Source organism: Astyanax mexicanus, chromosome 9, assembly GCF_023375975.1.
Source record: "Astyanax mexicanus isolate ESR-SI-001 chromosome 9, AstMex3_surface, whole genome shotgun sequence".
Taxonomy (NCBI): Eukaryota; Metazoa; Chordata; class Actinopteri; order Characiformes; family Acestrorhamphidae; genus Astyanax; species Astyanax mexicanus.
The window spans coordinates 24,337,827-24,347,949 of NC_064416.1; positions in this window are offsets into that span (position 1 = coordinate 24,337,827).

A 10,123-nucleotide genomic window follows, 5' to 3' on the forward strand; every position below is an offset into this window, starting at 1 on the left:
CTGAAATAACAAAAAAGATGCAGAGCTTTCAGGCCTCAAAAAATGCAAAGCAAACAAGCTCATATTCATAAAGTTTTATGTGATCAGAAATCAATATTTGGTGGAATAACCCAATATTTGGTTTTTAATCACAGATTTCATGCATCTTGGCATGTTCTTCTCCACCAGTTCAAGCAGTTTAACTTGGTTTGATGGCTTGTGATCATCCATCTTCCTCTTGATTATATTCCAGAGATTTCCAATTTGGTAAAATCAAATATACTCATCATTTTTAAGTGGTCGCTGACCCAGCTCATCCACTTTTTTTACTTTATTAGTTATTTGACCAAGGATTGGTTCCCTACTTATCCTTTCTATGTATAGTTCTTTTAAATTCTATTTTTTGTAATTAAGTTAAACAAACATGACAAACCTTCTCATTGTTTGAAGAACATCTATATAATGTATAGCTTCTAGAAAAGGAAAGACCCTGGTGATCTGCCAGCCTAATCTAACACATCTGATCACGGTAATGAGGGCATTTAGAGGCATCAGAATATTAGAGCCAGGTGTGTGTGTTGGATCTGCAGCCTGCAGGATGGTAGCTCTACAGGACCAGGATTGATCATGCCTGTTCCATACCATCCGTAGGTTGTCCTTAGTGTCGTATAAGTCAGGAACTGTTTAAGAAGCTTTCTTTGAAGAGTGCAGATTCTACAGTTTACCAAAAATGCCTGCAAGGTTTAAACACAGTATTGTTCTCTCCAGCTGTGAGCAGTGGTCCCATCAGGCTGTCAGTAGTTTGGAGCTGACTCTGCTGGAACACATTAGCAGCAGGATGTCTTTGTCTTTAGTCTTAAGGCTTTAGACTTTGCTTTAGTGGAAGCGGCGCTGTGTGGATGTCCCCTGAGGTTTGGCTTATTACCACTGGTTGACACCATGACGTCTTTGTTCGTCTGGGACTGGGACACGCTGGGGGTTTGAACTGTCAAAAAGTTTTTGCTGAGATCTGATAACTTTTTTTATGTTTTCTTTTCTATCCAATGAGAGCTGGAGTTGTTACTGTTTATGAGGTTTTGTAGCTTTTTTGTGGTAAAGAGAAATGACATCAGTAGGATTCATCTTTTTAATCTTCTAATAGTGCTCTGCTAATGACTGTTGCTACATCAGGGGACAACCTGAGAACACCCACATCTGTATAGGTTTTGAGGTGTTATCTTGTGGCAAAGTGTTGCACAAAGTGACTGGTAATCTCACATCCACTTAATCCATTTAATGCAGGAGGCCACACACACATATACTGCAGGTCAGTACACCAGGCTTTAGCTTTAGCCACAGAACATACCAAAAGTCACGGGACACAATACTAGTTCTGTATCCCATGTTATTTGGCATTTCAGTGAATAATTGTCTTTTATTTTGAATAGAATCTGAATAGTAGATGAGTAGCATTTGTTTCTCTATAGGTTTAATCTACGCTCAGCGATTAATATGTACCAGTTGGATAAAGTTTGGACTCACCTTAAACTCAGTTTATTATACAGTTCATTAATTAATGCCAAAGTCATTCAAACTATAAATAAATACATAAAACATGGAATTATTTAGTAAACAAAAAGTGGTAAACCCAAATATGTTTTATATTTTAGATTCTTTAAAGTAGGTACCTCTTTCTTTGATGGCAGCCCTTCTTTTCTTAGTCAGCTTTATGAGGTAGAGTCACCTGGAATGGCTTTCAGTTAAAAGCTGTGCTGAATTTGTCAAGAGTTAATTACTTGAATTTTTGGCCCCTTTTTAATGTGTTTGAGAGCATCAGTTGTGTTGTGAAGAGGTAGATATAGAGTATTTAAGTAATGTTCTAAACCATATTAGCACAAACTACTCAACTAAGTAAAGAAAAAATACTTAAAACACAAAGGTCAGTAAATAAAAAAACAGGAACTTTGAAAGTGCTCAAGTGCAGTCTCAAAGACCATCAAAAATGTAATGATGAAACTGGCTCTCATCAGGACTGCCTCAGGAAGTTAAGACCAAGAGTTACCTCTTTTGCACAGGATAAGTTCATCAGAGCTACCACACTAAGTTACTACATGATTCCTTACATGTTCCTTCTTAGTCTGAATGACTTTAGTATTTATTTATTGTATATATTTAGTATTTATTATTGACTGGTACTGTATATTATTTAATCTGTATTTGTGAAAGCTAAAAGATATGGATGGATGGAATGAAACAATATTGCTGGATGTTGTGGGGAAACTTAAAGCCTTTCTTTTTTTGTGGTAAGCACATTATCACAACCTCTTCCATCATTGCAAACGTTTGACTACATACTTCTGACCTCTGCTGAATGCTTTAAATCCATGCCTGTGTAAAGGACTCGTATTAGCATGTGGGCATTGATGGTAATTGTGTTTGAAACATAGGCACTGAAAAATCCCAGTTTCCACTGGGCTTGTTGTGGGAAGTTGTGTAGTTTGTAGTTTTTTATAGCTTGTTTAATGTGAAGGGGCCTTTTAGACATGCTGTGTGACAGTTGTGACCAGCAAGCTGAAACACAAGACCGCAAGCCAAACCTCAGTCTAGCATCCTGTCAGAAATTACCCCACACCACACACACAAACACACACATACCCCCACAGGAAAGATTAAGTGTGGGGCCCCGACTGTTTGAGCCTGTCTCGCTCTCTGATCGTCCTGGTTCCTACACTTCCTTTAAACGCTTTCTCAAGAGCCGTGCCAGCTGGTGGGCCACACAGGGCTGGGAGAAGTGTTGGGGGCCTTTTAACGTGGCTATGAATGTTTCCCCAGAGCAGGAGTTAGCGGTAGCGTAATTACACAGTCGGCAAGGAGCCTGAATTCTGTAGGCGAGGAGTAACCAGCTCTTCTTGTGTGTGCGTTTGTGTGTGTGTGACTGTTGATCATTAGTATTGGAAAATGCCTCAGCCACAGAAAGGGGCTGTGGTCTCTCCCATCCATTAAAAACATGAAAGAACAAACCCCCTCTTCTCCAGAGAGAGAGAGAGAGAGGAATCCACCAGACATAAACAGCCTGTAAAATGGAAAACTACATCTGCGTTCATTTGTTTCTGAGCGAGATGGCCACATTTGGTAATCCTTACTGAAAATTCCTTCCAATCGCCTGGGTCAGGCAGGCCTCTGCTCATCTGTTTCCAGTGGAGCTTCAGTGGCGGTTTGGAGGCATGAGGGATGTGTCAGTGAGAGAGTGATGAGATGTGGACACTCAGAGGGCCTTTTCACACTTCATACAGGCTTAGCTCTCGTGAGGTTAGCATCACGTCCTCCTCCACTTAAAGGAATACTACTGATGTTTTTCAACCTGTCTGTAGCACATGGTAGAGCTTTAATGCATTTTAAAGCATTTCCAGATGGATGAATACACTACAGTTCAAAAGTCTGGAATCTGTGGGCTTGTTATAATAATATAAAACAAGTATGCTAACAGGCAAATGCATGGAATTATTATTATTGTTAGGAGTGTCACAATAATTAAGTTATTGACTTATTATACAATAATAATTCAATATATAAACATAACCTCAATCATGTTTGTTGGCTCAGTAAGAAGACATCATTGATATGAAAAAGCTACTATATCCTCTTGAATTTAAACATCCGACTGTTCATAATATTAAAGCCTTTATTGCTTCTTAAAAGTAACTGGTAATTGCACTATTCGTATCATTCTTAGCATCTTATATCAGTGGCAGTCAAAAGTTTGGATGCACCTTCTCATTCAGTGTTTTTTTTCCCCAACATATTAAATTAATGCTGAAATCATTCAGACTATGAAGGAACACCTAATGAATCATGTTGCAACTTAAACAAAAGTCTTAAACAAAGCAAAATACTCTGTTAAGCATTTAGCTATTATATTGGGTGCTGTTAACATGCAGTTTTTGATAAACGTATCCTCTGAAACAGAGGTAACTTTTGCTCTTCCTTTCCTGGGATGTACCAGATGAGAGCCATTTTCCTCAATTTTGATGGTCTTTGTGACTTGATGATGCTTTCATTACATTACCTTAAATGTTTCCGATTGTCTAACCTTCATTTCTTAAAGTTTTTTCTTTACTTGTTTGAGTAGTGCTTGCCATAATATGGTTTAGAACATTAATCAAATAGTAATATGCACTGTATGCCAACTGTGTCATGGTAAAACATCAGGGTAAGAAAAATCTAATCAAAATGTATCTGTAAATTAAAACAAAGAAATAAAAACTATTTTGCAAATGCATGCATGCCAGTGTAGATATGATTTCTGTGTAATCTGAAGTCTTATAAATATGATACAACCCTATTAGAACCCTCTTTTGACATGTCTGAAGAGGATATGGCTGTTGTTCTCGATGTGGGATGATGATGAAGAAGGAATCAGAGTGTGCTTCCCCAGTGTACATCTCACTCTAACACACACACACACACACACACACACACACACACACACACACACACACACACATACACAAAGCTTAACACTGCACCAGCCTTGTTAGCTAACGTGTGCATGGGAAGCTCACGGTTGACATGAAATCAAAGCTCACACACAAACACACATCACTGTGTAACACTGATCAGCAGGGAGGGCTGAGCTACATTAGAGAGTAAGTGAGCGAGCAAGGCCGGGCGAGGAGCTCGGAGGTGGTTTAATTAAATCCACTGAGGCCTGGGCTAAAAATAAAGCAGGCCTTCCTCTTTATCAGAATGAGGGATTGTGCCTTTTGATGTGCGAGAGAGGTGAGAAAGGCTGTGAAAGGTGGCTGTGAATATGTGAAGAAAGCCCTAGCCCTCTCTCTCTCTCTCTCTCTCTCGCTCTCTCTCTCTCTCTCTTCATTAAGCTGAATACAGAGGTAAAACACCTTCTAATGTCGCATTTAGAAGCGCCTGTCCTCTGCCCTCTTTTATCTGCTGCACAGATTTTCAGCACTTTGATCAGCACTCTAAACCTGGGCCTTTGATTGCAGCGTTGTGCTTCAGATTTGTCAGTGCATTGAAATGCAAATGGCCTGCTTTGTAACTTCCTAAAAAAACTACCTTTAAAAAAATATGAAGTTGACAATGCGATTATCTATCTGGGAATAGCCGAGAGATATCCTACACACTGGAAAGTGTGACTGTGTGTGTGTGTGTGTGTGTGTGTGTGCTTCCGTCCTTCTATCTGCCCTTCAGTTAGGTCAGGTAGTTTACAGATGCCATTGTGCTGAGGTCATGGTCACCCTGGATTATTCCTAAAGTATTTCCACACAAAAAAAAATCTTAATTTTGACCTCATCTGGTTTTAAGTACTGTATACATAAGCACATATACAACAACAAGATGCCACTTCTGTTTCTGAATCAGTGTCTCTGATTTTGCCATTTATAGGTATATGTTTGAGCAAAATAAACATTGTGGTTTTATTCTATAAACTACAGACAACATTCCTCCCCAACTCTATATAGAAATACGGTCATTTAGAGCATTTATTTGCAGAAAATACTGCAAAGAAAACAAGTTCACAAGTTGTAAGAGTTCAGAAATCAATGTTTGGTGAAATAACCCTGATTTTTAATCACAGTTTTATGCAACTTGACATGTATTCCTGCACCAACTATATACCACTCCTGGTGCATTTTATTTTTCCAGAGCTGTTTATGCTTATTGGCAGCCAATGTGGCAAATTTAAAGTGCTGAACACAAACAGGGATACAATACAAGGACACAACAGCTAAAATAGCTAAAATAGATTTATAAAAATATAAAGACATAAACATACATCATATTTAAACAAACGTTTGACAGTTGTTACTGAGATAATTTGAGACAATATAGATTACACACAAATGTGCCCAACACTGGTTGATGTACAGTAAGTATCAGTGAAAACTTTAGAGGTAGATTAATACTAAAGTCATCCCAACTATTGAGAAAAATATATGGAATTATTTAGTCATCAAAAGAGTGTAAAACATGTGTCAAGAACTGTGTCAAAAACATGTGAATGTGTCAAGAGTTAATAACTTGTTGTTCTCTTAATGTGTTTGAGAGCATCAGTTGTAAAGTTGTGAAGAGGTAGAGTTAGTATACAGTGAATAGCTCTATTTGAGTAATGTTCTCAATTCATATAATGGCAAGAACTACTCAACTAAATATGGAAAAAATACTTTGAGAATTTAAGGTTAGTCAGTCCGAAAAATGTTTTTTGAAAATGTCCTCAAGTGCAGTCACAAAAACATAATGATGAAACTGGCTCTTATCAGGACTGCCCCAGAAAAGGAAGAGCAAAAATGACTTCTGTTGCACAGGATAAGTTCATCAGACTTACTGGCCTCAGAAACCTTAAATTAACAGCACCCCAGATAAAAGCCAATAGAAATGCTTTACATTTTAGTATTTTGTGTTGTTTAACAATTTTAAATGATACTACCTGATTCCCTATGTGTTGGAAAGGAACCAAAAAAAAAGGAATCTATTTGCAGTCTAGCAAACAGTGACCCTGCAAGATTCTTTTATCTTGCAAGAGTTTTTGCAGAGTAATACAACATTTTTTCTTAGATGTGAAAGAGCTTGTAGTCTTCTAGTGTATACAGTAGTTGGCATTACAAACCTTTAACAGCCTGTTCTACCCCCTCATATCCAGCAGAGGACATGCTTGCACTTCAGTCAGATGGTTGATGCTCTCAGTCTCTTCTCTGTTTTCTGCATCATCCAGCTCAACAGATGGCGCTGCTGAGAGTGTCAAAGCTTTTGCTTTTGGCTTCAAACAAAGGCTGAGTTGAGTTACATGGCTGTTCTGAGTGATGCCTAAATTCAAACAGCATGTTCCCTGTAAACTTTACCATTCCATGTTTTCAGCAGAACCTTTAAGCGATCAGCAGTGAATACAAACACAGCTAACCGCTGGAGCTAATTTAATAGAATGGAAACACTTAGGCTCTCCCAGCGAGTGCCAAAAACACCCGGTGATCGTTTCAGACGTACAGCTCAATACCAAAAACGCAACAACAGCCCAGCTGTATGACTCGGCTCTGATCTCACTCCTCTTCATGTGCAATTGAGTTTGTGAAATTGGGTGGAAGGGCTGATTGGCAGTGGGGAGCGAGGCCCAGTGAATAAGCAGCAGCAGCAGGGCCTTGCTGGAGACCGCAGGGCCTTGCTGGAGACCGCAGGGCTCAGCGCTGTGGCTCTCCACACTGACAAGCTCCACTCCCTTTGGGTTCAGCTAGAGGTGACCCAGAGTTGCCCCACATTCTGGGCGTGACTGCTAGAAGGGGGGTATTAGATTTGACTCAGACAGTCTTTAAATGAGGGATTTTTCCAGCGAAATGGTGACTCATGTACTTATTTACATGCAAACGGGGCTAATCTAGCAAAACAGCTTCAGTCAAAGCTATTTAGCTATAGTCTTAGCACAGTTAGCATCCAGCAGCACAGAATATAAAGTTTTGTTTAGTGTTTTTTTTTTAAATACACGTTTAGTGAATTTGATAATTGATAAAGCAGCCCAGATGCTGAACTAACAGACCAGAATGATAGTAAATGCAAAAAAGAAAATCAGTCGTTCACAGTCATGTGTGTTTACAGTGCATAACATCCCCAAAGTGCCACGTTTATAGTATAGTTACTGTGAGCACTACACTGAAAGTACTAGAAACAAACTTGCCTTTATAATCTTTAGAGAATATAAAGCAGTAAAACTGGAGAAACAGAAGTACAGTGAGGAAATAGCTCCTTCAGACAAAATCAGCAAGAATGCCACATACTCTACTTTAGATTAATTATCATCTATTTTCAGCACTGATAAATACAAACTGACTAAAACAAGCTGAAATGCTATTTCTGCTGCGTCCAGCTTCGAAATGTTACCTGGATATTACCTTATGTTATCTCATTTACTGCACATTAAAACATGAGCTATCTAATGAGCCCTAATGATTAATCCTAGGGCTAAACAACTTTTATTGAAAAACAAACAAAAAAAATGTTAAAAATCACGAAATGTCTGATATAGTCCTGATGTACAGCAGAATTTAGACAGCATAAAGTTTCTGCTGGGTTGCTGTCTGGTTATCTGTGTGCTATTAACCTGTCTAATCCAAAATATTGCATGAAATAAATGTTAGAGTTAGCATTAGCTACTTTAGAAGATACAAAATCAGCCCACTTTAGTGCACTATAGTAAGGGAAAGTGAACCAAAATAAGGTAAAATGAGGCTGACTGCAGAACAGCCTGACCACAGGATAACACTGGATACAGCATGATGCTAAACACAAATACAGCCTCACCATGACGTGAGCTTTCAATAATAGCGATACCATGCTAGACTAATAAGTATATCCAAATACATTAAAAATACAGTAATGTACTGTATTTTTCTCACAAACATTTGTGCATGTAACTGAATAAAACCTGTCTGTATAGCCAAAACTCACCTGTGATTAGCAAAGCTAACAGCAAGCTGCAGAGCAATTTAGCCTCAGCGCTACGTAGAGGCAAGCTGAGCTTTCCCTCCCTCCCACAGATTTCCAGCGAGCCTGTTAAAGGTTACAGCTGGGATCTAATGAATATGTTGAGAGCATAAGAACAAATTAATAAGCATGTGGCTCGGGAGGGAGGGCAAACATCTGTGGGACATTCAAGCTCGCATCTAATAAAAGGGTATTAAATTAAATGCATTTTTACGCTCATATTTTTCTCATCGTCAACCTTTTGTACCTCGGCAGTCGATCTAAGTTCCGCCAATGTGCATTTACAAGCTGTTGTTGGAGGCTTGGTGGCAGTGGCTGAGATTTATTGAACAGTTTATCCCTGGACGGCAGGTTTGTTAGCGGGAGAGCAGTAATCCGGTATGTGCCCCTCGCCGCCCCCCCTCATGGATCACCAGAGGAGCTTGTCGGAAAATCACTGATGTCTTTACAAATATTTACTTTTGCCCTGCAACATCTGCTATATTTATTGTTTTAAAATCCCCCCACCCCCTACACCGCTAAGCTAGGGATTGGAGTGTCCAGATGTTCCCAATAAGGCCTGCTAGCCTAGCCATGCCGGAGCAATGGAGGTGCCCTTGGGCTTGCAGGGGCCTGTCCTGCTCTGTGTAGCCTGTAGCCCTGTCTAGATAACTGGACGGGGGCATCGGAAGGCCGGTCCCTTATATTAAAAAGTGCTCTGTTGTGGTTAGGCTTAGGGTGGATAGGTTGTTTTTTTTTTTTCTTCCGCTGTGTTCCTGCATGTGCTCACGGACGTCCCTGTGCTAGCATGTGATCTGAATGCAACAGCGGGTATTTAGGTGGAGGGCATTAATGATTTATACACTGCCTGTTAGCTGTGAGAGACGTTTGGAATAATAATATCCCCCCGCAAGATGTTTAATCAGCGGATACCTTTGGATTGGAACAGCAAGCCCTGCACGGGAAATGGGCCTCCTGCAGCTCCAGTGGGGTGTGTGTGTTTTTTTTTTATCTCTTTCCCCTTTTCCTAGTGAAGCGTGCAGGGTTAGGGGATGGATGGGCCCCTCTATGGGTCTCTGTGGACCGACTAACCTGCAGTGCACATTCTGCGGTTCTAGATCCATTAGTGCTGCTCTATGTACATGACCCACTGCAGATATACTAACCTCTACACATCCAGAGAGCAGGAAACAGCAGGCCTGTGGAGGCCAGAAGAGGAGGCTGGTTAGGGGTGGGGTTGTTTCCCACACAAATGCCCATCAAATAGAGCAGACCTGGTGTAGGAGCATGTGTCAACACCTGTCTTCAGTGTGTAAGTATGCACAGTATATATGTGAGTGTGTGTACGTGTGTGTTTGTTTGTTTCAGATGATATGTGTGAAAGCTAAAGAGAAACAGGGCTTATCAGTAGTGTAGTGGCAAATAAACCTATAAAACAATATATCCTAAATATATATATATATATCCTATCTGAGATAAAGAAGTTTATTAATTTGCCATGTAGAATGTGTATATAAATCCCCAATTACAAATTCATTGTGGTGCTGTGAAAAACAAATTATACTTATATAACTCCTTTTTAGGCACCCAAGGATGCTTTACAATCACGGTTTACATGCGACCATTTACATTTAGCGTTCATCCACACACACACGCACACACACACACACACACACACACACACACACACACACAC